Source organism: Mesoplodon densirostris, chromosome 1 (assembly GCF_025265405.1).
Source record: "Mesoplodon densirostris isolate mMesDen1 chromosome 1, mMesDen1 primary haplotype, whole genome shotgun sequence".
Taxonomy (NCBI): Eukaryota; Metazoa; Chordata; class Mammalia; order Artiodactyla; family Ziphiidae; genus Mesoplodon; species Mesoplodon densirostris.
The window spans coordinates 93,521,050-93,546,378 of NC_082661.1; the positions used below are offsets into that span (position 1 = coordinate 93,521,050).

Consider the following 25,329-nt stretch of genomic DNA (forward strand, 5'->3'; position numbering starts at 1 on the left):
TTAGTATTTATAAAACTTGCCTGATTATAAAAATCATCTGAAGTGCTGGTGAAAAACACAATTTTCTGGATCCTTTCCAGACCTATTGAATCGGAATTCTGAGGAACTGCTTGGTTTAAACAAGCACCCTGGATAATTTTTACAATCCAGGCAGATTTGAGAAACAATAGTTTATTTGAAGCAGATTCATAGCTGCTGGCTCACACATTTGCTTAGCCCAAGTTTGAAGAGAGATGGACAGTAATTCCATCCTCAGGAGAACAGCAGCTGGGCAGGACCTGTCCTTATTCTGTTCCAAATATGGATGTGGTCATGGCTGTATGAATTGTAGCACAGAAGGTCAGACCAATGTGGGAAGATCATCTTCCCCACCCACCGTCATCATACAGAAGACTGCCACAGCCTTCACTTTGCCTCAGTGAAGAGGGAGAAATGTACAGATGAGGTTATTTACTCTGTGTCACTTGCAACTTCAGAATTCCATTTCTCAGTGAAATTATAGTTATGTACATGATGGGATGTGTGTACATTTAGAATTTTTACTTATGCTTTCTTCATGTGGTTATTGGGTCATTTAAAATTCAGTTTATGCACAGAAAAATTGTGCCCTCATTAAGCCCAGTGGAACTAATTTGAAAGATAAGCAGAGTTTATGCAATTCTAGGTCATTGCCCAGATCTGAAGTAGTATTCCCTGAAGTAGGCTTGTCCCAAAGTTGGGAAATATTGGGGCTTTTTGAGTTTGAGCTCACTTGCTGGGTTCCTCTCATCACCCTGGGGCATCAGGGTTCTCCTGCTGTCCTCCAGCTGCCCCTTCCTTCTATGGCTGTGCCCCATCCTCCAAAATCACCCTTCCCTCCCTTTTAAGTTCTTCTCCGAGTCAAAAGATAAAATAGAACGTGAACAATAAAGTGTAACGCAATACCTCTCATCCTCTAGATTTGGTGATTTCAGCCAGTTGGTAGAAAGAAAGGAATGGATGAAATGAACACATGCCATAGTAGGAATGACTGATTGATGACTTAATGCATTAACAAACTGTCCCACATTGAGAATAGACTGGTGGTTGCCAAGGGGGAGGCACATGGGAGAGGGTTGGATTGGGAGTTTGGAATTAGCAGATACAAACTGGTATATATAGAATGGATAAACAACAAGGTTCTACTGTATAGCACAGGGAACTATATTCAATACCCTGTGATAAGCCATAATGGAAAAGAATATGAAAAAAAATGTATATTTACGTAAAACTGAGTCACTTTGCTGTATAGCAGTAATTAACACAGCATTGCAATTCAACTATACTTCAATAAAAAATTAAAAAAAAACTGTCCCAAGGACATTGGCATTCTAAGACAATGCATGTTAAACTAAAGGAGTAAGTCTCAAATACAGGGTATCAGGCAGTTTCAAAGAGAGTGAGAGGAAATTTGGGGCAGAGGGATCTTTAAATCACACCACAAGGGCCATAGTTCACTCTGCTACCTGAGGTCAGCCGTTGTTCTTGGAAACATGGTGATATGGTGTTCAGCCAAGAAGGCCAGGGAAACATGCTTGGGTCTGGTTAAAGGGCAAGTCCAGACCTTTCTCCCCACCTTCTTGATCTCTCTCATCTCTAGCAGGGCATTGCGTGGGTGCACTCTCTGCAGGGTGGGTTGTTACAGAAAGCAGATAGTTCCACAGAGCCCGGAACTATGCAAATCCACACTCAGGTCCTCACATTTTTGATATTTAAGGCTGTTGACTTGTGGACTAAATGATTATCAGTTAGAGCCCTTTCACGTAGATAGAATCAAGAACCTTTGGCACAGGCGCTTATCACTGTGTGTAAAGGTGAAAAATTGATTGGAAGAAAACGTGGTACTTTATTCTACCTCGTGTCAGTTGAAAGTTTAGTCTCCATGTCTTTCTGTGTCGCTGAAATAATAAATTCAAATCCAACCAGGCAGGCTTTTTTTCTTCACTAAAGGATTCTGCATTAGGAAATGAAAACATTTGACAGAGTAAATGCAGTGTGAATAACAGAGTAAGCACATTGTATCCGCCTCCCCTAAGCCTAGATACAAAGCTCATTCATCAGGCTGTGTGTTGCAGCATTTTAGGCTATCCTTGGGTCCTTAGGTATCATGACTGCTTAGTGATTTTCAGTGATGGGGCAGACCTACAGAGACAAGACTGGATGTGGCTCTATTGAGTTTCATTTTTCATCCTACCCTCACCCATTTAATGCTTTTCATATTAAATAAAAAGCTGAAATGTCAGTAACAACACTTTGATGGGCCTGGTTTCCATCTACAAGGTGTACTGAATGATACTGAAGACATTTTTTGGCTCAATACCAATGATTAAATATTCCAAGAGACCTATTTCCCTGAGTGCCTTTGTATTTAATGTAGTGTTTTGAGTGACTTTGAGTTACAATAAGTGTTTCAATTACTTATTCTTCAACTGCATTGAAAGAAGCAAGCGTAGATATTTTATTATGAAAGACTGAAGAGTTTATCAGTAATAAGTGACAATTCCTGGGTGCCAGGCTCTGTTCTAAGGGTTTTATGTGTATCATGTGTTATTCTCACAATAACCTCATGAATGGTTGCCATTTTTGCCACTCTTTTTAGGTGGGGAAACTGAAGCACAGGGATTTTGGATGACTTCAACATGGTCTACCCTGGCTAGTGGTGCTGCTGGGCTGTGGACCTGGCAGCACGAGTCCACAGTCTTCATGCTTAGCCAGAGAGCCATACTGCCTCTGCAGCAAGAGCAATGAAAAAACCTAGAAGAACACACTGAAAGCTGGCAGGACAAGTCCCCTCTAGGATTATGAGAAAAGGGCCATAACTTCTGTTTATGTTGATAATGTATTCATGTGTTAATGTACTTGAAACTTGTAAAGTTAAAATTGTCAAAGTCCTAAGTCAGATTATTAATTTCCATAAGTTTGTTGCAACTTTAAAAATTGTCAGTTAGACTCTTAAAGCTGTTAAAGAATTTAGGGATTGTGTTAGAGAGATGGTTAAACACAATCCCTTTGTTTTTCAGATAAGGAAGCTGAGGTTATATGACTTGCTTAAGCACATAGAACTAGTTAGTGACAGAGCGGGTCTGCTGATTTGGTGTGCTTTCTATTGCATTTAAAAATTATTTATTTATTTATTTATTTATGGCTGCGTTGGGTCTTCGTTGCTGCGCGTGGGCTTTCTCTAGTTGTGGCGAGCGGGGGCTACTCTTTGTTGCGGTGCGCAGGCTTCTCATGGTGGTGGCTTCTCTTGCTGTGGAGCACGGGCTCTAGGTGCATGGGCTTCAGTAGTTGTGGTGCGTGGGCTCAGTATTTGTGGCTCGTGGGCTCTAGAGCGCAGGCTCAGTAGTTGTGGCTCACAGGCTTTGTTGCTCCGCGGCATGTGGGATCTTCCCAGACTAGGGCTCGAATCCGTGTTTTCTGCATTGGCAGGCGGATTCTTAACCACTGCGCCACCAGGGAAGTCCCTCTATTGCATTTTTGAGACATATGTTACAGGGAGTAATTTACAGGTCTTAAGTTAATAGTCTGAGAACTTCATCAAATGCATGTACCCATGTAACCAATTTCAAAGCCATATAGATCATTTAGATCCTGTGATGTAGATCATTTCCATCACTCCTGAACATTCCCTTGTGCTAGGCAACTCTTTGAAAACTTTACCCTTGTTCATTAGTGTGTATTAGTAAGAATCAAGTACTTACATTTTATATGTATCCATACATTTTGTATTTCTCAGCAAAGATACACCTTAGTGTGTATGTGTGTGCATACTTCCTTAAAGACAGAAATAGGGTTTTCACAAAGCCCCATGCTCTTCTTCTTATCCTTTTACAGACCAGATCCTAACTGATGAAATTGCTAATTGGTGTTCCTTGTTTACAATCATTGCTGAAGTTGGTCTTTAGCCTGACATAATAATTATCATTACATACAAGATTATTCTTCAGTTGTTTGATGCTCAAGCTCCCCAGACACATTTAGAGTCAAAGTACATGTTTTTTTTTGTTTTTTTTTTAACTAAGCAGTTTCTATATTAAAATTTTGGAAGTTTTGTAAGAATAAGACATATTGACTAAAACCAGTGCATCTGAGCATGGACAAGTTTGGTCTGCTGTGCTTTGTGTTAACTAGAAAAGCTTTCCAGCCGAGTTGGTGGTAAATCAACACAGCGATAGTCTGTCAACTTGGCTCCTTGAGCATCCTTTTCTTTCTCTTTTTGTTTGCTCTTCAGGCTTGGTGAATGGTGTGTGTGTGAGAGAGAGCTGTTGTCTGGCAATGGTACCAGTGTGTTGATGAGTAATTTTCAGAACTGCCTCCATATTCAAAAGTATGGAAAATGTCCTCTGGTATGAGTGGATCTCAGTCCATATAAGTTTGACATCTAAAATGGTATATCTTCTTTTTGATCTTGCTCTACAGAATTATTCTAAAATCCCTAGGAAATATTCCCAAAGGAAATAATTTTTATAGCTATGTTCATAGCAGTGATACTGTAACTGAGAAAATTGGAGATAACAGAAATGTTCAATAGAAGAATGATTATATCATAGTGAATATATAGTTACTAAAAATGATTGACGTGTAACCAAGTTGATACATGGAAATGTTTAAATAAGACAATATTAAGAGAAATAGAAGATCCTAAAGTTTCAAGTACTATAAATAGTAATTTATACTTTTGTAAAAACCTTATATCTTAAAAGAAATTGGTTATGAAACTTTTATGCATGAAAATAATTTTGACTTTAATGTTTTATAGGTTGTTTTTGTGTGTGTGTGTGTGGTGTGCGGGCCTCTCACTGTTGTGGCCTCTCCCGTTGCGGAGCACAGGCTCCGGACGTGCAGGCTCAGCGGCCATGGCTCACGGGCCCAGCCGCTCCGCGGCATGTGGGATCTTCCGAGACCGGGGCATGAACCCGTGTCCCCTGCATCGGCAGGTGTACTCTCAACCACTGCCCCACCAGGGAAGCCCTATAGGGTTTTTAAAAGAGTTTTTATTTTGAAATAATTTCAAACTACATAAAAATCACAAGAATGATGCCAAGAACTCCCCTGACCCTATATCCTTTACTTGTAGTCATGGATTTTTAACATTTTGCTACATTTGTTTTATTACTCACTTTCTTTCTTTCTGTATATATGTACATATTTTTTTCTGAATCATTTGTGGGTAGGTGGCATACATCATCCCCATTTACTCCCTTAATCTTCAGTGCATTTTTCCTAAAAACATGGATGTTCTCTTATGTTCTTACAGTAGAGTTATTAAATTCAGGAAATTTAACATAGATATAATACTTTAAACAATGTACAGTATGTAGTTCAATTGTCCATTGTCCCAGCATTGTCCTTTTCTAGCATTTCCCCCCTCCAGTTCAGGATCCAGTCTAAGATCATGTACTGTATTTAGTCATGTTGTCTCTTTAGTTTCCTTTAACCTGGAAGAATTCCTCACCGTTCTTTGTCTTTTATGACATTGCCATATTTGAAGAACATGGACCAGTTATTTTATATTATATTACTCAGTTTGGATTTGTGTGATGTTTCTTCAAGATTAGATTCAGATTTCATGAGGAGATTAGATGTCTGACTAGAAAACTACAAAAGAAATGTTGTGTCCTTCTTGGAGTAAGGCATCTGGAGTCACATGATATCTATCTGCTCCTCTTTGGGCATGTTAATGTTGATCATTTGATTAAAGTGTTATATGACTTCTCCACAGTACAGCTGTGATTTTCCCCCTTACACCTGATAAGCATTCTGAGGGGAGATTTGTTAAGAGCACATGAATATGCTTCTTGTCCTACTCTTCCCTCTAGACTTAGCATCTCTCTTGGTTCCTTTATAAAGCCACATTTCCCAAGACTCACATATACCCTAGGTAAAGCGGAAAGCTTGAGTGATTTTGCTGAGGTTGTATATTTGCCTGTAATACCCCCATTCAAACCTGTCTAGTTTGTACCACAATTTAAGCCTATCTCAAAATGCTATCTACTTCCCTATTTGTAACTAGATTTAATGTCTTCCTCTTTGACCTCCAGGAGCACTTTGTACTTTTCTTGGGGGACATATTCTACTTGTGCTTGTAACTAATGGTATAATTCCTTTATCCCAGTTACCAGAGAGCAAGTGCCTTGAGGGCATGGACTGTGTCCTAATCGTTTCTGCAAATTTTCAGAAGAGGCAATCAATGGGAGACATGTGACCAGTGTTTATTCATGAAATCTGTATTTAATCCTACTACTCACTGCTTCTGATGTGCTAGTTGAATACCCAATTGCATATTTCAAAAACTCAATTTCATCCGTTTAACATCCCTATACCTCCTGTTTAACATGTTGCTATTTTGCCCCTGAAGGTAGAATGGAAACCCTTCAGTGTCGGTCATTTCTGTATTCTTAGCTCAGGTGTTAAGAAAAGTGTTGTTGAGTGAATGAGTTGCTTCCATACTGTGAGGATTTGTGTTTCATGTTTCCATCTAAATCTCTTACTAGGGCACTGGGCCAGCTTCTCATGGCTTTGACAAGAATGTATGATGAGGTCTGCTCTTCCTCTAGGGTATTCTTCTAACACTCATTAAGAATAACTCCGTGAGAGAGAGTGGCATGGACATATATACACTACCAAATGTAAAATAGATAGCTAGTGGGAAGCAGCCACATAGCACAGGGAGATCAGCTCGGTGCTTTGTGACCACCTAGAGGGGTGGGATAGGGAGGGTGGGAGGGAGACGCAAGAGGGAAGAGATATGGGGATATATGTATATGTATAGCCGATTCACTTTGTTATAAAGCAGAAATTAACACACCATTGTAAAGCAATTTTACTCCAATAAAGATGTTTAAAAAAAAAAAAAAAGAATAACTCCGTATGTGTATAGGTAGGAGAGCAGATCCCTACCTCAGGACTCCTCTGTGTATGGGCTTTAGAAACTGAAAGTATAACCTGCCAAAATCACAGGAGTTAGGAGCCAAGGTTATTAATTTGTTCAGATAGTATTAATTTGTTCTGCCAAGACATGTAAGAACAAGCATTAATTTAGTTTGTAAGTTTAATGAATGATTAGAAGAACCAAAATTCTAAGTAGGTCAATCAAATCTTATGGTACTGATGCTGAGCAGGGCCCTGTGGGGTTCCCAGGCACGGAGGCTTTTTTAATCTCCCATTTCTTGTAGGCAAGACTCCAGCCTCCATGACCTTCCCTGAGTTCCAAAGGGCAGATTCAAGAACAGTTGCTAATCAAGGGAGGAGCAGCCAGGAAACAACCTGAGGCAAGATTAAAGGGACCAGAGAAGCTCCACCTGAGACTCTGCACACACTGTAATGTTGTCAGCAGCCCCACCGTTTTGAAACTCTGCAGAAGAAAGAATGCCAGACTGTTACTGCCTTGATCCTTATTGCATACCCCTGACCACTATAAGACCCGCCTATAAGACCTCTCCCTATTCCCCAGGGAGTGGGCACAGTTCTTGAGGCACTAGCCTGCTGTGTTCCCCTCTTTGCCTGGCAAAGATTAGAGCCACCCTTTCTTTCTTCTCCAAAACTCTGTCTCCGTATCTCATTTTGGCATCGGGGTACAGGGAGCCAATATTTTGGCAGCAGTACAACTAACTTGCAATTATACTGTGAAAAGTTGTCCAGACAGATGACACTAGACTGCTTGTTACTTTATATAGAAAATGTATAAAATACGTAAAATCCATCTTTTCTAAAGTGTATTTTTTTATGTTGAGTTTTTGAAATGGATGAAGCCATATCTTTCTTCATAGTGAGGCTTTCCTTTAGAATATGAACTGGTCTATTATTTTAAAGATAATTTTAAAAATTTTAATAGTTTTAGATTTCCAGAAGAGTTGCACAGATAGTACAGAAACTCCTGTGTACACCTCACCCAGTATTGATGCTGAAAGCTCAACTTCTCTGTACACCGGTGCTGAATCAAATCTCGGAGATGGAGTTTTGGGTGAAGTAGAAACTGATAGCTTTATCACTTTGCCAGGCAAATGGGGACACAGCAGGCTTCTGCCTCGAAAAACTATGTGTCCCCACTTGGAGAAGATAGTGAGAAGTTTTGTAGTAATTGTTCAAAGAGGACATGATCAGCTCATGGACATTCTTCTGATTGTTGGTGGTGAGGTAAGTAGGAGTCAACAGCATCAACCTTCAGGTCCAGCTGGTCGGGGGTCTACATGCTTGTGGGCAGCACAAAGTTAATTGTTAACTTTTCCCACCTGGAGGGGGTTTCAGTATCTGCAAAATAGCTCAAAGATATTGTTGTGTGTATCTGTTGATGGGGAAACAGGACCTTGCCCCAAGGCTGCTCTTGACTGTTTGTTTCTCCCTGGTCTGGCATCCCCTCCCTTCCCTAATTAACAACTGCTTGGATCTGCCCATTGGAATTCAGGGAAAGTCATGGGGGCTGAATGAAGGCTGTTTCCCATAATCAAAGAAATGGGGGACACAGAAAGGCTTTGTGCCCAGGAGCCCCACAGGGCCCTGCTTGGTATCAGTATCCTCTACTGTTAACATCTCATTTCACTATGTACATTTGTCACAAGTTAGAAATAAACATTGGTACATTATTATTAACTAAGCTTAATACTTCATTCAAATTTCACCAATTTTTTTCTCTAATGTCCTTTTCTTTGTTCTGGGATCCCACCTAGGATATGACATTATGTTTAGTTCATATGTCTCCCTAGCCTCCTCTGCTCTGTGACAGTTTCTCAGACTTTTCTTGTCTTTGGTGGTCTTGACAGTTTTAGAAGTGCTAGTCAGGTTTTTTTGTAGAATGTGCCTCAATTTGGATTTCTTCAATATTTTTCTCATGGTTAGACAAGGATTTTGGGGAAGAAGACCACGGAGGTGTAGTGCCATTCTTATTATGTCATATCAAGGTTACATACTATCAGGATGACTCATCACGTTGTTGTTAACGTTGCCAAGGTGGTCAGGTTTCTCTACTGCAAAGTTACTTTTTCCTCTTTTCCTCCTTTTCCATACTCTACTTTTTGGAAGACAGTCACTATGGCCAACCTACTCTCAAGGGAGTAATGGGGTGGAAAATTAAGTTTCACTTCTTGGAGGGGGAAGTATCATCATGAATTCTTCTGTAAAGAAGATTTGTCTCTTCTTTTTTTTCTTTTGGCTGCACCACACACCATGTAGGATCTTAGTTCCCCAACCAGGGATCGAACCCGCACCCCCGTCTCTTCTTATTTATTCATTCAATCATTTATTTATATCAGTATGAATCCATTAATATTTATTTTATACTTTGGGTTATAATAAAATACTTTGTTATTTATTTTGTTGCTCAAACTGTTCCAGATTTGGCCATTGGGAACTCTTTCAGTTGATTCCTGTGTCTCTTTGGTATGTGCCCATCATTTTTGTTTTCTGAGCACTTCCTTGCTTTCTAGTACTACAAGATGCTCCAGGCTATCTTGTATATTGTCTGCTCCAGCCTTAGAATCAGCCATTTCTCCAAGGAGCCATGGCTCATTTTGTAGGAGAATGGTATTAGAAATCAAGATCTGGTCCATTTTTTGATAATACAGTAGTGAATTTTGGAAAGGAAAGAAATGTGAAGAGGTAGAGAGCATAGGCTTTGATAACAACTTTGAATGATTTTGAAGCATAACTCTGCCATGAATAGGTTGATCAGCCATCCCAGTTTGCCTGAAACTGAGAGGTTTCCAGGGATGTGGGACTTCCAGTGAGAAAACAAAGTTGAGTTGGCCACCCTAGTCATGGAATTGGTTATGTCTCTTGGTTGCAAGGGACAAAAACCCAAATAAAGCTACCTCAGTTAAAAAAGGGAATTTAATGACTCATTTAACTGGGAAATCTAAGGATGAATGGATTTCAGGAAGAGCTGAATCTAGGGATCAAATTATGTAATTAGGGCTCCCTCTGACTTCGTGTTTCAGCTCCACTTCTCTCTGTGTGTTGGTTCTTTCTTAGACTTTCTGCATGTGGTGGGAAAAGTGTGAGCTTTCTTTAACGGAGAAGAACAGCTGTCCTCATCCCCTAGGACAGGGATCAAAACTGAAATGCCTAGAGGGGTGAGGCATCTAGTATAAATGAGTGGAACAGACTGGGTGGAGAACAATAGGGAGAAGCTCTAGTTATAGAAACTGTGCAGGAATGAAAGTTCACTATTGCCAGATACTTCAGTTTTTCAAAAGAAGCCAGAGATGAGAAAACCTGATTTTTAAATGTTGGCAACGAATTCAATTAAATAACAACAACAACAGCACTATTTATATCAAGAAAATATACTTTTGGGGCAAATACTTGTAGGGTACCAGTTTATAACCTCTGCCTTCAGGAGTTTAGGGCCACTTCCTGGCTGCCTGAGGACACACTTGGGCATATACCTGTGGAAAGTGGTTCACTTTGTGTTCTCAGGATACATTTACTACTTTTGAAAATAGACCCCATTTAACTTAATAGTCACTAAATTCATCAAACACTTGCCATGTGCCAGACATTGTGCTAAGCAATTTACACATCTCTTTTAATCCTTAAAATAACCTATGAAAGAGTTACTATTATTTTTATTATTATTATTTGGCTGTGCTGCACAGCTTATGGGATCTTAGTTCCCTGACCAGGGATGGAACCTGTGCCCTCAGCAGTGAAAGCACGGAGTCCTAACCACTGGACCACCGGGGAATTCCCCAATAGTTACTATTATTACCATCATAGCCTTCCTACAGATGATGAAACTGGGAACAGAGAGGTTGTGTATTTTCCTTGATGTTCACAAATGGAGGTGCCAAGGCAGGATTTAGATCCCTGCTAGATGTGACTCTAGTGCTCAGATTCTTTGCTCCTTTGCTGTATTGTTTCAGATGGCTGCAGAGAAGAGGCATCTTATCCCTCAGGGGCAGAGAAGGTCTGGGATGGAAAGAACCTTGGAGATTACCCAGTGTGTTAACTTCCTTATTTTATGGATGGGGAAATTGAGGCCAAAAACAAGCAGTGACTTTGACAAGGTCTCATAGCCTATCAGTGGCTGAGCTGGGATAAGTCTAAAGCCCTTCTGATGCATCATGTAGCTTCTGGGATTTGCTAACCGCAAGGACTAAGTCCATGGCGGGTTTTACAAAGCATTCTGAAGCCTTGATAGATTATCCCTGCTATTGCTGTTTCTGAATTGACACATTCTTCATCTCTCTATACATTAGGCTCTTCAGAGGGGGAAATATTTTCTTGTCTTTTTAACCAGGAAAGAAGATTAAAACAATTATTTTTCTCTAAGTTGATAATTTAACCTATAAGCTCAGCCATCACTATAATTTGAGTGCCCCCCCCAGAGTGAGATGGAGAAGAAATCTCACAGCTATGATAAATATCTGTCTTTTAAGGCCTTTCTGTCAATTCCTAAGAGATATGTCACCAAGAAGCCATGAAAGCTACATTTTGTCTACACAGAAATGATCATAATATTCAGTTTCAAAAATACTAAATTCCGGGCCTCCCTGGTGGCGCAGTGGTTGAGAGTCCGCCTGCCGATGCAGGGGATATGGGTTCGTGCCCCGGTCTGGGAGGATCCCATATGCCGCGGAGCGGCTGGGCCCGTGAGCCATGGCCGCTGGGCCTGCGCATCCGGAGCCTGTGCTCCGCAACGGGAGAGGCCACAACAGTGAGAGGCCCGCATACCGCAAAAAGAAAAAAAAAAACAAAACAAAACAAAAAAAAAACTAAATTCCAATGTGTGATTTCTTAAAGGTATATACATGTGAATTTAATAGATATTTAAAGACAGCCATTTCTTTTTTTTTAATTGGAGTATAGTTGATTTACAATGTTGTGTTAGTTTCAGGTGTAAAGCACAGTGATTCAGATGTTTATATATATATTCTTTTCCCTTATAGCTTATTACAAAATATTGAGTATAGTTCCCTGTGCTGTACAGAAGGTCCTTGTTGGTTATCTGTTTTCTATATTGGAGTGTATAATACATGTTAATCCCAAACTACCTCCCCCACCACCTTTCCCCTTTGGTAACCATAAGTTTTCTATGTCTGTGGGTCTATTTCTGTCTTGTATATAAGTTTGTATCTTTTTTTTTTAGATTCCACATATAAGTGATATCATATGATATTTGTCTTTCTCTCTCTGTCTTACTTCACTTAGTATGATAATCACCAGGTCCATCCGTGTTGCTGCAAATGGCATTATTTCACTCTTCTTTATGGCTAAGCTAGAATTTTGCTAGTTTTTTGGGGGATATAAAAATAAGGCATGATCCCTGTCTTCAAGGAGCTTATTACATAGTAGAAAAGGAAGATATATAAGCCCTTAATTACAATAGAATAAAGTAAGAGTCACAAAAATAAAACCATTGAGGAAGTACTGGAAAAAGAACCATCAAATCCAACTCAAAAGATCAGGGAAGACTTCCCAAAAGATCTGAGCCGCATTTTGAGGGCTGGTCAGATTTCAGCAGCTATAGTCGGGGATGAAAGCCCTATAGGCAAAAGGAAGCGCATGAGTAAAGACATAAAGGTGAGAAACATAGGGTGCATTAAGAAAATATTTAGTAACAAGTTTGGTCATATGTGCAAGGCTCTGTTTGCCAGGCTAATGAGTCTGCTGCACTTGGTAAGCATGAGGGATCTATTATAGACTTTTGAACAGGGAAGTGGGATGATCAGGGATTTTTATAGGAAAGTGGACTTTGTGGGATTGAAGTGGGAAGAATGAAGGTGAATAGACTACTAAAGAAGCTATTGTGGAGCTTTCAACAAGAGCCAGTACCGGTCTTGTGAGAGTCTTGGCAGTGGGAATAGAAAGAACATTGAAGGACTTTGTGGAAATAGTTTTTGGACTTGGTAGTAGGATGTGGGAAGGGGGTAAAAGAATTAAAGATGATTTCTGTGGTTTGAAGCCTCAATAACTGGGAGATTGGTAGCATTATTATAGAAAGAGGGAAGAGAGGGAGAGGAGATGATTTGGAATAGAAGATGGGGTAGTTTCAAATTGTTGAGATCGACAGGCCATCTGGCTATCAAGGGAGATATGTGCATTTGCATCTGGAGTTCTGGTGTGAGTATAGTTTACAGATTTAGGTCTGGGAGTCATTTACATGGGAAATAGAGAACACGTTAGCTGTTTATATTATACTATATGCCTGTTATTTTCTTTCTAAAGTTTTCTTTTTTTTAAATTGAAGTTACTCTATTTCCAACATACTGTTAGTTTCAGGTATACAGCAAAGTGATTCAGTTACATATATATTTTTCCCCCAGATTATTTTCCATTACAGGTTATTACAAGATATTGAAAACCTTTCCTTGTGTTACACAGTAAATCTTCTTTCTTATTATTTTGTGTATAGTAGTTTGTATCTGTTAATCCCATACTCCTAATTTATCCTTCCCCATGCCCCTTAGGTAAGCATAAAGTTGTTTTCGATGTCTGTAAGTCTGTTTCTATTTTGTATATGATTCATTTGTGTTATTTTTTAGATTCCACATATAAGTGATATCATATAATATTTATCTTTCTCTGTATGACTTACTTCACTTAGTATGATATTCTCTAGGTCTATCCTTGTTGCTGCAGATGGCAATATTTCATTCTTTTTTATGGCTGAATAATAGTCCATTGCATATATATACCACATCTTCTTAAACCAGTCATCTGTTGATGGGCATTTGGGTTGCTTCCATGTCTTGGCTATTGTAAATAGTGCTGCTGTGAACATTGGGGTGCAAGTAACTTTTCAAATTAGAGTTTTCATCTTTTCCAGATATATGACCAGGAGTGGGATTGCTGGATCACATGGTAGTTCTGTCTTTAGTTTTTTAAGGAACCTCCATATTGTTTTCCATAATGGCTGTACCAATTTACATTCCCACAAACAGTGTAGGAGGGTTCCCTTTTCTCCACACCCTCTCCAGCATTTATTACTTATGGCAGTTAGGCTTTGAACCACTTTTGGGTACACAGAGAACTGTAATCTAGCCAGCATTCCAATTAAGTGTGTGGGCTTCTCATTGTGAAGGCTTCTGTTTGTTTTGGAGCACGGGCTCTAGGTGCATGGGCTTAGGTAGTTGTGGCGCATGGGCTTAATTGCTCTGCAGCATGTGGGATCTTCCCGGATCAGGATAGAACCCATGTCCCCTGCATTGGCAGGTGGATTCTTAACCACTGTGCCACCAGGGAAGCCCCTCATTGTGGTTTTGATTTACATTTCTCTAATAATTAGCAATGTTGAACATATTTTCATGTGCTTGTTGGCCATCTGTATGTCTTCTTTGGAGAAATGTCTATTTAGGTCCTCTGCCCATTTTTTGATTGGGTTGTTTGTTTTTAGGATATTGAGTTGTATGAGCTGTTTGTATATTTTGGAAATTAAGCTGTTGCTGGTTGCATCATTTGGAAATATTTTCTCCCCTTCTGTAGGCTGTCCTTTCATTTTGCTGATGGTTTCCTTTGCTGTGCAAAAGCTTTTAAGTTTGATTAGGTCTCTTTTGTTTATTTTTGCTTTCATTTTTTTTTTTTTTTTTGCCTTGGGAGAAGAAAATATTGCTGCGATTTATGCGTGAAGATGTTTTGCCTGTGTTCTTTCTAGGAGTTTTATGGTGTCATGTCCTATATTTATGTCTTTAAACCATTTAGAGTTTATCTTTGTATATGGTATGAGGAAGTGTTCTAATTTCATTTGATTTACATGAGGCTGTCCTTCACAACACCACTTGCTGAAGAGACTGTCTTTTCTCCATTGTATATTCCTGCCTCCTTTGTTGTAGGTTAATTGAGTGTAGGTGTATGGGTTTATTTCTGGGCTCTCTATTCTGTTCCATTGATCTATATGTCTGTTTTTGTGCCATGCTGTTTTGATTACTGTAGCTTTGTAGTATTGTCTGGTTATGCGTCCAGCTTTGTTCTTTTTCCTCAAGATTACTTTGGCAATTCTGGGTCTTTTCTGTTTCCATATAAAATTTCAGATTATTTGTTCTAGTTCTGTGAAAAATGTCATGAATATTTTCATAGGGATTGCATTAAATCTGTAGATTGCTTTGGGTAGTATGGCCATTTTAACAATATTAATTCTTCTAATTCAAGAGCATGGGATATCTTTTCATTTCTTTGAATCGTCTTCAATTTCCTTTATCAGTATTTTATAGTTTTCAGTGTATAGGTCTTTCACCTCCTTGGTTAGGTTTATTCCTAGGTTTTTTTTTTTTTTTATGTGATTTGAAGCAGAATTTTTTTTACTTCCTCTTTCTGATATTTCATTGTTAGTGTAAATACAGCAACAGAATTCTGTATATTAATCTTGTATCCTTATGCCTGTTATTTTCTAGCCCCTAGATAAGTTTTTTTTAATATATTGTAACATTCAGTTCACGTAACAACACCATGAAACTGAGATCCAGAGAGATTGATTGGTTTGCTCATGTTCTCACATTTCATTCATCTCATCACTATTGAAGACTTACTATGTGCCAGAACCTGTTCTAAAAGAGGGAAAGCTTGAAGTCTTACTGCATGAGGAAATGAAGAATAGATTAGATCCATATATGAAGAAATAGGGTGAAAATAACATGAAGATACATCTAGAGAAACACCAAGCTTTGCAGAGTTAGGGGAGGAGGAGGAGGGCCCAGAAGAAGACATATAAGGTGCAGGTAGAAGGAGGAAGGGAAGCAGGATAGCATCATGTCTCAGAAGAGGAGAGAAAGCTAGAACTAGAAGGAAGAGATATTTACCCAGCCAACAATGTCAAATGCTGTAGAATGAGCAAGGATATGAAAAATGAGCAAAAGTCTCTCAATTTGGTGATGAGTTGGTTAGATAAACTCCAGAAAAATGGGAAGAAAGTAGCACCAGCATAACAATTTGTATTGAAGCCAGATTTTATAGAATTAAGGAGTAAGTAGGTGAAGAAATGGAGGCAATAGACAGAGATAGTTCGGTAAACAAGGGGAAAGAGAGATAGTGATTGACAAAGTGGGAAGGGTAGGAGACCAAAGGGCAGAGATTCTAGGGAGGTAGTGAATTATCTGACTGTTGGACAAGGCTGGATAGGAAAGCAAATCAAGCTGAACTGAAATAGATTATGGGATTTGGGGCCATTATGAAGATCAAAGGGCAGTGGATGAAAGAATAGGAAAGTTGGGGAGATGGCAGGTTATGGTCTTAAAGGGTGAATTAAATTTCAGTTTAAGAGCTTAGAAATGGGGTAGTATGCATAATAAAGAAAGCTAAGGTTTGGGACTTCCCTGCTGGTACAGTGGTTAAGAATCCTCCTGCCAAAGCAGGGGACATGGGTTCAGTCCCTGGTCCGGGAAGATCCCACATGCTGTGGAGAAACTAAGCTTGTGCACCACAACTACTGAGCCTGCATTCTAGAGCCTGCGCTCTAGAGCCTGTGAGCCACAACTACTGAAGCCCACATGCCCTAGAGTCCACGTGCTGCAACTACTGAGCCCACACACCGCAACTACTGAAGCCCACATGCTTTAGGGCCTGCGTGCTGCAACTACTGAGCCTGCATGCTGCAACTACTGAAGCCCATGTGCCTAGAACCTGTGCTCCACAACTAGAGAAGCCACTGCAATGAGAAGCCCGCACACCACAACGAACAGTAGCCTCCACTTGCCACAACTAGAGAAAGCCCACACAGAGCAATGCAGACCCAATGCAGCCAAAAATAAATAAATAAATAATTTTGAAAGATAAAAGAAAGCTAAGGTTTGACTCTATTGAAAGGAAGCTGAGATGGAGTGAAGACAGAATTTGCTGGGATTATGGGGGAGGGAGGCTAGTGTCCTGACAGGGTCATCAATAGGTATGGATCTTCCCAAGTGCAGAGGAAGATCCAAGGATGTTGATGGAGGACTGGGTATGAAAGAAGACATGGATCCTGATTCTAAAGCAATTGGGGAGGATCCTTTAGGTCTACAGTCAACCATGAAGAAGGATGGCAGATAGTGGGGAAATCAGATGACCTTCACCTGAGGTTAGGAGAGATTATTAAGTAAAGATTTTGGAAAACAGGACAGTCAGTGTGAGAGGTGTGTGAAGAAAGCATAAAGAATGCTTATTCACATTGGAAGGGAGATCTATAGAAGACACATAAAAGAAGTAGATTAAGTGAAATAAGGTGGTTGATAGCTAGAGTACAATTGGATGAGGATGAAAATGCTGGTGGCTGGTAGAAAGGAGAGAAAAAGGGATGACAGAAACATTTGAGAGGAGGCTGGAGGGGTGGAGAGTTCTGAAAAAGCCTAATTGGAATGCTGGCTAGATTACAGTTCTCTGTGTACCCAAAAGTGGTTCGAAACCTAACTGCCATAAGTAAATATAGCTCAAGTGTGTCATACTATATAAATATTTTGGAATACAGAATGGAGCTGTTGTACAACAATGCCTGGAATGCTTACTTTGCATTGACTAATCAAGGAACAATCAACCTGAAAAGGTCAGGAGAGTTCTCTCTCTCTCTCTCTTTTTAATGGAACAAATGGCACCATACATCAGCATTGTTTTAAAACTTGTGGTAGCTACATAAATAATTCTGTGCTTGGGAGGAATAATTCCCACACTTTTTTGGGGGTAATTTTACTTTCTTTGAAATACTGTAGAATTTTAAACAAGTTCCCATTTAAAAAAAAAATTTTTTTTTTGGCTGCACCGTGTGCTTGAGGGATCTTAGTTCCCCAACCAGGGATTGAACTCAGGACCCCAGCAGTGAAAGCACCGAGTCCTAACCACTGGACCACCAGGGAATTCTCGTGTTCCCATTTTTTTTGGATAACTGCCATGCCAGCTTTAAAAAGTGCAAAATAGTTGTGTGTGTGTGTGTGTGTGTGTGTGTGTGTGTGTGCATGTGTGCGCTTGATGTTTAATAAGAAAGCAACTTAGATTTGTGGGAAGAAGTCCACCCAACTTTAAAAATAACCCCTTTTCTTCTGAATTTCAGGACCCACACTGTGGTTATAAGCGGACAGGGTAGTGTTCATGGAGTTGATACAAACAACACAGGATCTGGCATTGGACATCTTGCACATAAAACCTGCCTTACCATATATTAATGGAGTGACTTGGCGAAGCTACTTAACTTCCTTCAGCTTCAGTTTCTTCATTTGTAAAAGAGGAATGTTAAAAAAACATCTTCCCCAGAGATTGCACATGAAGATGAAGTGAGGTAAGGTTGAAATCATCAACCTTAAGGGTTGGGTGTTAGGAGCTTACAGTTATGATGTTTCTCCTCATGGGGAATTCACGTGTACATCAAAGTGTGAGAACTTATGGTCCAGGATATGTCTGCTTTCTTATCTGAGTCTCTGGAATGTCCTATAGGTTCTATAACCAAGAATAAAACCACAGTGCTTATTTAAAGGGAGAATAGGGGAAGTCTTTTGGGCTACTGAGGGGATCAAATCACTACAGGAATTTTAAGTGGCCTTAGGCATGGCCTTTGAAACTGCTCCTGATTCCCTTCTTGAGCTGCCATAAGCCACTGACTGATCCTTCTTGAGAGACAATGACAGTGTCTCATCATAATAGTGAGATTAACCCTGATTTAAGAACCTTGTTTCCCTGGCAAGATCAGGGTTCATGTTCTGTTTATAGCAGATCTTTGGACTAAAGCTCTCTGGCTTTGCCTCTGAACTAATTCTTTTACCCCAGGGATTTTAAGAACAGTTCTGATTCGGAGGTTAGGAAGACAATACCAGAGTGGCCTGCTAACTTTTCCTTTAGGCCTTTCCTACTTCAAATCTACATTAGTCTGGAAGTTGTACTAATTTTTTGGATGTAGAAGTTGAGGAATTTGGAAATTAGCTTTCATGTTGCTAATTAGATTTCTAAATAAGATTATCCTTTTCACAAGATTGTAAGACTGGATTAGTCCAAAGAATACCTAGACCTTTTTTTAGCGCTCAAAGGGTTACCCAAATCTTAACTTATCTCTTCTCCTCCCACCTCTCCTCTCCCCTCCCCTCCCCTCCCCTCCTTTCCTCTCCTCTTCTCTTTTCAGTTCTCTTCCTTTCCTTTCTCTTTCCTTCTCTTTTCTTGTTCATCTATTAGCTATTATCCATCTGTCTATCTACCTGTTAATCTGCCTATCCTTCCTATCTATCTATCTATCATCTATCTGTCATGTGTCTTTCTCTACCTATATTTTGTTTTGTTTTTATGGGAATGGGAACAAAGGTGATAAGGGAACAGTAGTTATCTGAAGTTTCAAATATCATTGGAGTTTTTTTTGAAATGTTGCATGAAGACAGTTCAATTATACCTATCTTGTATCATTTGTTAAAATAATGGTTAAGGAAGAAGAGAACTTTTCTGGAGTCCAAAGAGACAAAATTTGGGGTAATGGGACAAAATGGAGCAAAGGAAACTTGTTGGTTAAAGGCTAGAATTCCTGGTGACAAGAAAACAGTTATAATCTCCTGTACCTCTTCAGAAGAAGAGAAACTAGTGGCTCTAGCTCCTCACCTGGCCTCATTACCCAGTTACCATAAAACTTTCTGCCCTGAGATAGACTATGACCCTTCTGTTTGCACCTCCCATCTGGGGAAGCAACCAACAGCCCACTGGTGCTCAGGTTGTGACAACAGTGCAATGAAGGGAGATACCAGGGTTTGGAGGTCTCAACAGCAACTAGTACTCCCAGTGAAATAGCTCCTTCCCCAGCCAGCTCTGCTCATTGAACAGCCTATTGACTAAAATGACCTGTTCCGCAAGGAGATCCTCTTCAATTCCCCAGCCCCAAACACCCCTGATGAGATAGTAAACAATGACCCCACACCTCCCAGGTAAATACTCTGGATGGCTCTGGCTACTCACCATCCTCCAGCTTTTTGGGACTACTCCCAACTCACCCTATATTCCAGTTACCAGCAACCTCCCAGGTCATCACCACATGTTACATATCTTGACACTGCTTTCTACCTCCCTAATCTGGCTCCATTTCCTATGCTTCCCCATAATTTTCAAATTTCTCCACTGTACTTTCTGGGATTTCTGGTTTGCCATCAGCAAACTCTCCTGTGTTCCAGACTCTTCTCTGAACATTTGCTTTGCCTTCTTCTAACTGAAACCTGGCTGTCCCTCTCAAATGGAAGAAGTCTTTTCTTTCACCTCTTATTTGTCTCAGAACTTGTAGGTAGAATAGTTGTCTTCTTCTTTCCTATTCATCCTGCCAAACCATCTATCCTTCTTTGGACTTTGAAAACCACAAGTCCATTGAGCTCATGTCTCAGACTTTACCACCTAATATCTCTCCTAAATCATCTTCCAGAATCTCTTTGCCATGTCCCATCATTCTTTGGTGATTTTATCATGTGGTTTACTGTCTTTGTTTATTCCTACAATCAACTTAACTATGTAGATGGTCCACTCAGCACCTTGGTTTCTTAATTTTTTGAACTTCTCAACTCCAGTAATCTCCTCCACCTCACTGCAGCTGGTCATTGCCATTTTCACACCATGGATATTATTGGTAGTCATTACCAATAGCCTCTCCTCCTTCAAAATCTCTGGACAACAAATTTTGTCCCACTGTCTGATCACCACCTTTGGAACATCAATCTCACTCCTACTAGTTCCCTTGGAACTATTCTTTGACACCATAGGGACATTCAATCCACTGACCCTATGCTTTTTATTTTTAAAATTTTTCTTCTCTTTCATATTATCATTTACCTTCTTGTCCAGCTAGTTTTTGTGATCTGGCATTTTAGTCACAACTTTGCAGAAAAGCTGAACTTCGTTGTCCCTCTCTCTCTCCATAGCATTCATTTGAAAAAACCCAACCTTGTGAAACCCAATTATCCTATGCTGTGACTACATCTGAGCAAGTGATATTTGTAGAGAAAGTTTATACAACCATGCTGACTGGGCTTGTCTAAAGTTAACCACCCTAAATCCCAAATAGTATCCAATGCTGCCAGACAAGCTATTATATTATAGTTTCCTGTAACGTTCACTCTACTACACTCTAGGACAACCTATCTTCTCAAACCTCTATACTTTCATCCCATTTATAATCTTAACCAGTTAAATGCAGTTAACTAAGTACTACCCCATCTTCCTATCACTAAAACTTCCTAACAGTGTTAGGGGAAACACTGACTGAAACCACCCTCCCTGCCCAGGCAACATAGTAACCACTTGCATGAGTTATCTTACACAGGAGGTCCTGGTAAGGAATGTGGAACTAACAAGCTACTAACAACTGGAAGAATTCAGGGAAGGTCAAAAGGAGAGAGGAGACTCCAGTCCATATGTCCTACCAACCTCCCAGAATCCCTCTCACTGGAATCCATCTTGGCTGAGCAATGCATGTGCCACCAGGAAGGGCCCTGAGTAAGAATGATTGGCCAGAGACAACCCAGAAAGTAACCCCATTCCCATAACACCCGAGACTGTGAGCCACATGGCAGAGCAGTCCTCTGGGGTTCCCTAACCCTCCTGCTCTCCACTTGGGTGCCCCTTCTCAATAAAGTCTCTTGCTTTGTCAGCACGTGTGTCTCAGACAGTTCATTTCTGAGTGTTAGACAAGAGCCCACTCTCGGTCCCTGGAAGGGGTCCCCTTCCTGCAACAAATGGCTACTCTGGTGAGGCCTCTTCTTTGCTATGACTGACATCCTGACCACTTGGGGTACTCGGAGACCAGGTTGCCCTCCGACGGATCAGACCCAGCGGCTGCAACTGGGACCTTTTTGTCCCTGGTCTCCTCCTGACTTGGACGACTGGCCAGAATGCCCCAACTGGGTAAGGAACAAGAGACTTTATTGACCTCTTTTCCCTTCCCTCTTTTCAATGCCTCCTATCTTACCCTTTTTATTTCTGTCCTGGTCCTGGACACAAGAGTCTGATTGAAGGGCCTCAGCCTGACCCGAGGGTTGGAGCCTGATCACCTCCAGTAAGCAGAGAACTCGAATTCTGGTTCTGGTCTGGTATCTGGTATCTAGTTTCTGGTAGGACCGAGTTCCCATCCTCCCTTCCTGGAAGCCCAGGGAAAAGTCCCATGATGCCTGGGCATCTGCAGGTGGCAGGAGATGTCCGCAAGGCCACCCTCTCCCCCCCCCCCTTATCTTTCAATCTGGCCTCCTTTCCTCCCTTTGAAATCTTTGAAGACCTGAGATATTTCCGTTTACTCTGTTAGTACTTGGATCTGAAGTTCTGTGTCTCTGTAGGAGGTTTTCTGAGAGACTGCAATCTTGTATTTAAAGGAGTGTCTGATTAGGACAGCCAGACCTGTGTGTGTTTTATACTTTGTATTCTGTGTTGTGATTTGTGATGGCCATTCTGCCTTGTGAAACGGGAAATTCTGGTTCTGTTAAGCTATGAGATCTCTGGTTGTGTTTGTTTCTATGTCTATGTGCATTATATATATTATATGTCTGTCCTTTTGGATGGTATTATCAAAATTTGTCAATGAGCTCTACTTAATTGGCTTAGAGGAAGTTAAGTGCTTATATAAATTCTGGAAAATATAACTGGCCAGAATTAATTTTAGGTTAATGTGAAGTGGGAAATATTCAGTATTAAATTAATGTCTGCTATTAAACTTAGTTTAAGTTTGTTAATCTAATTAATACAGGCATGTCTTTAGAGTCATCAACATTAAGTATAATACCTTTATTGTACCTAGGTTTAATAGAAATTAAAGACATCAGTTACTAAACAGAGAAACTACAGGTATTTAAGACTATTAGTGAATATGTTTGGTGCCACCCTGAGATGTTCTCTATAAGAAAACAAATGATTTTAGAAATCAACACTGGTATTTATGTTTATCAATCTACAGAGTGCTAATGTAAAAGACAGTTCATAATTGCTTACTTCTTAGTTTTCACTAGAAATTAAGATTTGAGGACTCATTTAAACATGTAATTAGGGCTAATAAAAATAATAAAGGAAGCATTTCAGTATGCAGTAGGAAATGTGTTTTCAGTGAAGAAGGTATGAGGAATGGAATTACATTTTAATAAGGGAAAAGTAAGTGAGTCTGTCATAGAGCTGGTTCTGGATGGAGGAGAAAATGGGGGATAGACTAATAAGGTTAAAGAAAGTGATGGAGCGTTTGTGGATGGCAGGATTGACTAAGTTTAAAATAAATGTAATTGGGTAAGTGAATTTTAAAAGTAAGCTGATGTAAAACTTTAATTTGGCTTTTCTCTCTGTTAAGAGACAAGTTTTCTTAAAATGTTGAGCTCCCTTTAATAACCAATTTTAAGTTTCTTTACCTTTTAAGTGATCTGTTCTGTATTTGTCTTTGAAATCTTTTGTCACTTTGGCTAAGTGAATAACTGTTGTTTCACAGTGACTATGATCCTATCTGACTGAGTGTTCTAAACCCTTTTTGATATTTTTTGATAAAACTTCCCAAATCAAATTGTAATGAAGTTTCATTGACCTCTAGCTAACTTTGCAATGCTTCAAAGGGCTCCTGAAACATCCCAAAGAGAGATATTAAACTAATTAAGTTCATTTTGTATGTTAAATTACATGAGAAGTATTGTCAAATGAATAACAAATATTCTTAGGTTATATTGTATGGTAAATGTTACTAATATAGATATTCTAGGAATTATATGGAGTTCCTAAAATTCTGTCATGTCCTGGTAAAATGTTGTCAGTCATAATTCTAGTTATTATCTGAAAGTGTTGTATGTCACAGCAGTAACCAAGTTACTTTGTCAATTGCATTGTAATCAGATTTTAAATATGCCTTCTTAAGTGTTTTGTCATTATAGACAGTTATGGTTTTATTCTGATGCCTTTGAGAAAGAAAAAAATGATTCCTTTTCAAGAAGATTTATAGAAAATACTTTTGGATAAATACAAGTTTCGGACTTTCAGACCATAATGCTGAACTGGGTAAGAAATTGAAGAATTCTAATGAAAAACCTGATGGCTTCATAAAAACTTAACAAAAGGACTGAGTGAACTGTTGAATATGGTTATAATTTTTATGGTTTCTATCTGAAAATTTCCTAGTTTGAATCTATGTTTTCCAGGTGTAAGAAAAACCTTCCCCTCAAACTAATTATGACATACAGTAATTTAGTAAATTAAACATTTGTAAGGAGAATTGAAACATTTATCCTTTCTCTCTATCTGCTCCCTCCAGAGGTTGGAAACTCTTAGGTTCTCAACAGCTTTATCAGGTAAATTAGGAAAGCTACCTCACTAACAGGTACAGGAATCTCAAGGTATTTTGGGGACCTTGAAAAGGTAGGAATTCACCTAGATCTATTAGGCAAAATGTGTGATAAGCCCTTGGCATGACTTTCCTAGCCCTGAGAGATTTTTTAAAAGTTCAGTCTGAGGGCCTCCCTGGTGGCGCAAGTGGTTGAGAGTCTGCCTGCCGATGCAGGGGATGCGGGTTCGTGCCCCGGTCTGGGAGGATCCCATATGCCGCGGAGCGGCTGGGCCCGTGAGCCATGGCCGCTGAGCCTGCGCGTCCGGAGCCTGCGCGTCCGGATCCTGTGCTCCGCAACGGGGGAGGCCACAACAGTGAGAGGCCCGCATACGGCAAAAAAAAAAAAAAAAAAAAAAAAAAAAAAAAAGTTCAGTCTGAGACTCCTTATAAAAGTTTCACACACACACAAAAAAAGTCTATACCATCAATTATAGTTATATAAATCATCAGGCTAAGTTTATTGAGACCAGACTTATTTTGCAAACAAACTACTCTTAATTTGGTTATATTTGGTAAAATTGAGGGTAATTTTGAGAGAAAAAAGATTATGTTTCAGTGAATATTAAATTCCGGTTTTGTTAATGGGGGGTCTGTATTTATTAAGACTTACCTCCCAGGTAGTTCCTTGCTGTCATGTTATATAATGTAAAGTTTAATTGAAGGACACTCTAAGTTTGTTTCTGAAGTCTACTTCAGTAATCTATCTTTGAATGAAGATCAGATGCCTCAGGACCTGCAACCAGGAGATTATGCATGCTGGAACAGACATAATTTAAAGACTATCTCCAACCTGGACAGAAGGACCCTTATCAGGTACTCTTAACTAGCTCATGCACAGTGAAACTGAAGGCAATTGACTCCTGGATTAATTTCCACTCACAAAGGGCCCCTGCACTGGACTGGCCTATGGAGAGGGTGGCTGACCTCAAAATCACCTTAAAACAATGCTCAAACAAAAGAGAAACTACACTCATACCAGGATGAGAAGAAGACGACATCAGAAGTAGACAGCTTGCCCAAGATCCTGGACCTGACTCGTATGATCATTTATAATGTTTTCTTGACTTCTTGGACCCCTGCATATGATTCAAATGTTTTCCTATCATGGGCACGATCCTATGCTA

The 25,329-nt window shown here is 39.8% G+C and overlaps 1 long non-coding RNA gene across 1 annotated transcript in view; it reads left to right on the forward strand.

Moving 5' to 3' along the window:
* Positions 1-18,294, forward strand: part of LOC132483606 (uncharacterized) — a 37,210-nt gene extending 18,916 nt beyond the window's left edge. Inside the window, exon 3 of the long non-coding RNA XR_009531089.1 lies at positions 17,966-18,294. This is a non-coding gene — a long non-coding RNA (uncharacterized LOC132483606). The remainder of the gene's footprint in view (positions 1-17,965) is intronic.
* Positions 18,295-25,329: the final 7,035 nt, after the last annotated feature.